General features: G+C 55.1%; 1 protein-coding gene across 5 annotated transcripts in view; it reads left to right on the top strand.

Moving 5' to 3' along the window:
• Window positions 1–1,023: 1,023 nt before the first annotated feature.
• Window positions 1,024–6,000, top strand: part of LOC144949330 (alpha/beta hydrolase domain-containing protein 17B) — a 175,709-nt gene continuing 170,732 nt past the window's right edge. For 3 of the 5 annotated variants that reach the window (XR_013640267.1, XM_078879294.1, XM_078879292.1), the window contains exon 1: window positions 1,024–1,275. The gene's annotated coding sequence lies outside the window, so the exon portion shown is untranslated. The remainder of the gene's footprint in view (window positions 1,276–6,000) is intronic. The other 2 variants (XM_078879296.1, XM_078879295.1) reach the window with 2 other exon arrangements.

Genomic DNA, 6,000 nt, shown 5'->3' with positions numbered 1-6,000 from the left:
CCACATCAGGTTTCAGTGACTAAATTTGGCCAAAGTGACCCAAATTGGGCCTAAGTGACCCACACCAAGTCATAGTGAGCACATTGGGCCACTGTGACCCCCATGAGGCCACTGTGACCCACATTGGGCCACAAGCTTGCGATCGTACGTCATGACGTCACGACGCACGCGCGTTTCACACAAAAAAAACAACCACGCTTCCGGATTACGACCGTGACGTCATCGCGCGCGTGCGCTGACGTCACGGTCACGCGATTTTTTTTCTTATCGCGTACCCCACCCCGTCGTCGCCGGGCCGCGTGACGTCACCCAGATTGTAACTTAACTCGCCGCCATCTTCGTAAGGGGGGGGGGGTTGCTGATAAACTCTCGCACTGCCAGTGGCGAGCTTCTTAAATTGACGTCACAGCATGACGCGACTGTGGTGTTGGGGGGTGGTGGTGGGGGGGGGTGGGGGGGTAGTGGTGGTGGTGGTGGGGGGGTGGGGGAGGTGGGGGGGTGGTAATGGGGTGGTGGTGGGGGGGTGGAGGTGGGAGGGGGGGTGGTGAGGGGGTGGAGGTGGGAGGGGGGGTGGTGAGGGGGTGGAGGTGGGGGGGTGGTGGGGGAGGTGGTGGGGGGGGGGTGGTGGGGTGGGGGGTGGTGGTGGTGGTGGGGGGGTGGGGGGGGGTGGTGATGGTGGGGGGGGGGTGGTGATGGTGGGGGGGGGTGGTGATGTGGGGGGGGGTGATGGTGGTGGGGGGGGTTGGTGGTGGGGGGGGTTGGTGGTGGGGGGGGTTGGTGGTGGTGGGGGGGTTAGTGGTGGTGGGGGGGTTAGTGGTGGGGGGGGGGGTTAGTGGTGGGGGGGGTAGTGGTGGGGGGTGGGGGGGTTGGTGGTGGGGGGGGGGGGTGGCGGGGTTGGTTGGTGGGGGGGTGGGGGGTTGGTGGTGGGGGGTTGGTGTTGGGTGGGTGGGGTGATGTATTTATCTCTTAATCTCCTCACCTAAGATGGTTACCGGCGGCCTCAGCAGCAGCAGCATTGCTGCTGGCTGGCTGGCTGGGTGAGTGGGTGGCTCTGCGCGGCAGGAGACCTCGCGAACCGAGGCACGAAGCGGACGGGATGAGAAGGCGAACTTCGGCAATCGATCACGAGCGATAACTTAACGGTTCAGTGAGTTGTTTAACGGTTGTCGTCGTCGTAGTCGTGATTATTGTTGTTATTATTAATAGCTGCCGTGTAGGTAAAGAGAGGTGGGTGGGTGGGTTGGTTGGGGAACACTTGCGGCCTGAGTTTGCCAGGTAAGGTTGAGCCGTCAATTGATAATAAAAGTATAAAGTGTTTATAGGGTTAATGTTTCGTGTTGTTATACTTGCAATGGCGATCACGGGATAGGATTGTGTTGATGTTAGTTTTTGGTTGGTTGGCGTAAGCAATATGTATCGGTGAGTTCTAACTTGCGTGTGTCAGCATTCTTAGTACTTACATACGCCGATTTTTAACGATACAGGTTGTAAAAGGTGTAAGCGTACACATTTGTGATATAAATCTGTAGTATACACGAGTGTGAGGCAATATATGCAGATATACTTACACGGACATGTTAACATAGTTTAACAAACATACCGGATAATCGGCATTCGTATAGATTACAACTTAAATGCGTAATAGAAATTTAGAATCAAACACTCCTCAGTCGCACAATAGACACACCAAACAGTAACACGGCCACACACTTAAACACACCACACATACACGCCACATACAACACACACCACACATACAGCACACATACACCACACATACAACCCACACACACACGTTAGACAGTGACACACACACAGTGACACACTAAGACAGTGACACACCACACACACACTAAGATAGTGACACACACACAGTGACACACACATACAACCCACACGTTAGACTGACACATACAACACACACAGTGACACACAGTGACACACACACACATACCACGCACACCACACATACACCACACACACTAAGACAGTGACACGCCACACATTGACACACACACAACAACAACAACAACAACAACCGCCATTCGCCACTAAGTGGCGGTGACGTCACCACGACGCTTGTGCCAGGCCATGTGCACCTTGAGGCCACGTGAAGTGTCGAACGCCCGCCGGCAGGAGGTCACGGGGCAGACCCAGGTGCCACGGGTCGACTGACCGAGATGACCGAGATGACTGGCTGATGCACCACCTGTGCCCCCTACTGTACCAACTTGCTGTGCTTTAGCCACCCGGCGCTCCGCTCGTTGTTGTGAGCGTCGCTCCTCCGCCCTCCGTTGTTGTTGGAGGGCGACTGCCTCCAACTGCCCAGTAGCGTCCTTCACGAGCCTCCTCCACTGAGGCCGATCTTGACACCGCTGGTACCAGTCATCGGCAAGTCCACTCAGCTCCACGTCCTCCTGTACCACATCACTCCATCTCTTCTCTAGCCCGTGCCGCGCCCGTTTAGCCCCCTCGATCCGGCCGAACAAAAGCTGTTTAGGCATGCGGTTGCTGGGCATGCGGGCTACATGACCCAGCCAACGCAGCCTTGCCTGCCGGAGGAGCTCACTGATGGGACTTTGCCCAGATCTTTCAAGGACTTGTGAGCTCCTCACACAATCCAGCCTGGTTAAACCCAGGATGGATCGTAGGCAGGCCAGCCTAAATGTTTCCAACCGGCGAAGATGCTCCACTAGGGGGGTCCACGTTTCGCAAGCGTAGAGAAGGGAGGGAATGACCGTGGCCGAGAAGACCTGAAGCTTCGTGCGGAGCGACAGACCAGGTAGCTTCCACACAGCGTTACGCAACCGATGAAAAGATATTGCCGCTCGACTGATTCGGAGTGAGACCTCTGCTGATAAACTGGAGCTGGTCATGAGCACACTGCCCAGGTATGGGAAACTCTCTACTCTCTCCACAACTGCCCCATCACCGATTGGGAGTTGTGGGGGCGGAGTGCCCGATGGTACAAAATACCCAGGCAGGTGCTTAGTTTTGGTGGGGCTGATGGTAAGGCCCCACCTCTTAGTGGCACACTCCAGTCTCAGCAGCAGCGTCTCCAACTCCTCTTCTGAATGAGCAGCTATTACCAAATCATCGGCATACATAACGTGGTTGACCAATAGGGAGCCATCCCTTGATCGCACCCGGGCGTCGATCAGCCTCCCATTATATCTGTACCAAATGGTAATTCCCCCGGTACAGCTATTGAAGGCTTCACGAACTACGCAGTCGAAATAGATGTTAAATAATGTGGGAGCCAGAGGACATCCCTGTCGCACCCCAAGGTGTACAGGGAAAGGCTCCGACTCCCGGCCACGTAGTTTTACCCGGGCCCGCTCACCATCATGAAGGTCCTTAATGATCGTGAGCAGAGGGTCAGGGACTCCGAAAGCACGAAGAACAACCCAGAGCCCAGTCCTACTGATGGTATCATAGGCCTTGACCAGGTCAATAAAGCAGAGATGTAGGTCTTTTTGGAATTCCCTACACCTCTGCTGTAGCAGACGGACAGAAAATATGGCATCTGTGCAGGACCGCCCTTTCCTGAAACCGCATTGGGGCTCCGCAAGCCTCTCCTCAGCGTGCCTAGCAAGGCGATGTTGAATAATCCTTGCCAGGACCTTACCCGGCACACTGAGGAGTGAGATGCCCCTGTAGTTGTTACAGTCTGTGCGGTCCCCCTTCTTAAAGAGGGGGACCACCAGGGCATCCTTCCAGTCCTGCGGAACCCGTCCAGTGGTCCAGACTGTTGTTATGATGTCATATAGGGCAGTCTGTGCACAAACGCCACCCTCCCTCAGCATTTCGCCTGGGAGATCATCTCTGCCCGGTGCCTTCCCTGGTCTCAGACTCCGGATCGCCCTCAGTACTTCCTCAACAGCCGGTACCTCAGCCAGCCACTCACAGGGGGTGACCTCTTCCAATATTTGAGGCACCGCAGCCTCAGCAGGGTTATCCCCACTTTGTGCCATGATGTTTTCCTGGCTGAGAGATTTTCCCTCCCCCAGGACCTCACAGAAATGCTCAGCAAATCTGCAAACCTGTTCCTGGGGGTCGGAGATTGGATCACCGTTTTTTCCTCTAATGATGGTAATAGGTGTGGCGCTGCAGGTTACTTTTTTGATGGAGTTAAATAGTGATTTGTGATCGCGGGCCACTGAGGCAGACTCCATCTCCTCAGCAACCCGCGACCACCACCCATCCTTACAGCGCCTTACGGCTCTCCGAACCTCCGAGCGAAGGCTGCGGTAAACCTCCTCATTCTCTGACGTGGGATGCTGTAGGCGATGAGAGTGGGCCTGTCGCTTTTTCTCAATTAACCTGAACACCTCCTCCGTCAGCCAGGGTTCCCGGGGAGGTCTGGACCGCGTACCCAAAGCAGCCATTGCAGCTGCATGAGTCACAGTCTTAAACCTCGCCCATTTACCCTCGACATCAGGTGGAGTGGGGGACGATGCCAACCCCAGCTGCAAGCGATGATGAAATTCTCGCTTGCAACTTTCATCAGCTAACTTAGACCAGGCCACTTTTGGTTGGAATGGGATCCTGGGTGTACACCCACCACCGGAGTGGAAGAATGGCAGGCGCATCTTACAGATGACTAGTCGATGGTCAGAGGGCAGATCAGCTCCACGGTAGGTCCTGGTGTCAAGGATATGGGCTCGCATCCGCTGGTCCGTCACTACGTAGTCCAGCAGATGTTCTTGCTTGGACCCGGCATGCATCCATGATGTTGTGTGGATGCGCCGATGCCGGAAGAGCGTGTTGGTAATTACAAGCCCATGGGCTGCACAAAAATCTAGCAGCCTCCTACCGTTATTATTGAGCTGATCTGGCCCATGCCTTCCAATCACTCCAGACCAGGTGCCAGCATCATGACCAACTCGGGCATTGAAGTCACCCAACAAGATGACTCTGTCCCGAGTGGCCACTTTAGCCAGCACCTGTGACAGGAGGTCATAGAAAGCGTCCGACTCATCGGCTTTGCCTGCATCCCTCCACGGATGTTCGTCTTCGGTGGGGGCATAAGTAACCACGACCACCACTCCTCGCCTCTGGTTGATGGGAAGGCGAGCCCAAAGTATCCTGGGGCTTACAGCTTCCCACACCTCACCGCCACGCTCCCACGCCCCCTTCATTCTTTTGTTCAGAAGAAGAGCCACACCCTGTTGTTTGGCAGTCTCCTGCCCCGAGTAGAGGACTGTCCACCCCTCATGGTGGCAGGAGCCAGAACCGGTCCACCGGACCTCCTGAATGCCACAAAGATCCAGGCGGTACCGGTCCAGCTCCCGACAGAGGAGTGGCAGCCTCTCCTCCGCAGTGAGCGTTCGAACATTCCACGTGGCCATCCGCAATGGTTTTTCGTTGTTTCTGGAGGAGCCCCGAGGGTGAAAATTCAATCTCCTGGCTCCGCCAAATGGGGTTTGGCCAGGAGACGTCATAAAAGCCTGACCCCCCGGGGCCTCCGGCACAAGCTTATTAATTACAGGTTTATGTTTAATTCGTAGTTTAGTGACACACACACACAGTGACACACACACAGTGACACACACACACAGTGACACACCACACACACAACACACACACATACAACACACACACACTAAGACAGTGACACGCCACACAGTGACACACACACAGTGACACACACACACACTAAGACAGTGTCACACACACACCCGGCATCACACACTAAGACAGTGACACAAGACACAGACAACTAAAAGTACTCCACACGCACACAGTGACCCACACGCACACACACAGTGACACACACGAACAGTGACACACACTAAGACAGTGACACACACACACCCGGCATCACACACTAAGACAGTGACACAAGACACACAGACAACTAAAAGTACCCCACACGCACACAGTGACCCACACGCACACACACAGTGACACACACGAACAGTGACACACACACATACCACACACACTAAGACAGTGACACACACACCCGGCATCACACACTAAGACAGTGACACAAGA

The sequence above is a fragment of the Lampetra fluviatilis genome, chromosome 53 (genome assembly GCF_964198595.1).
Source record: "Lampetra fluviatilis chromosome 53, kcLamFluv1.1, whole genome shotgun sequence".
NCBI classification, from domain to species: Eukaryota; Metazoa; Chordata; class Hyperoartia; order Petromyzontiformes; family Petromyzontidae; genus Lampetra; species Lampetra fluviatilis.
The sequence above is the reverse complement of the archived record's forward strand: the minus strand, read 5'-3'. Positions and strand labels throughout refer to the sequence as shown.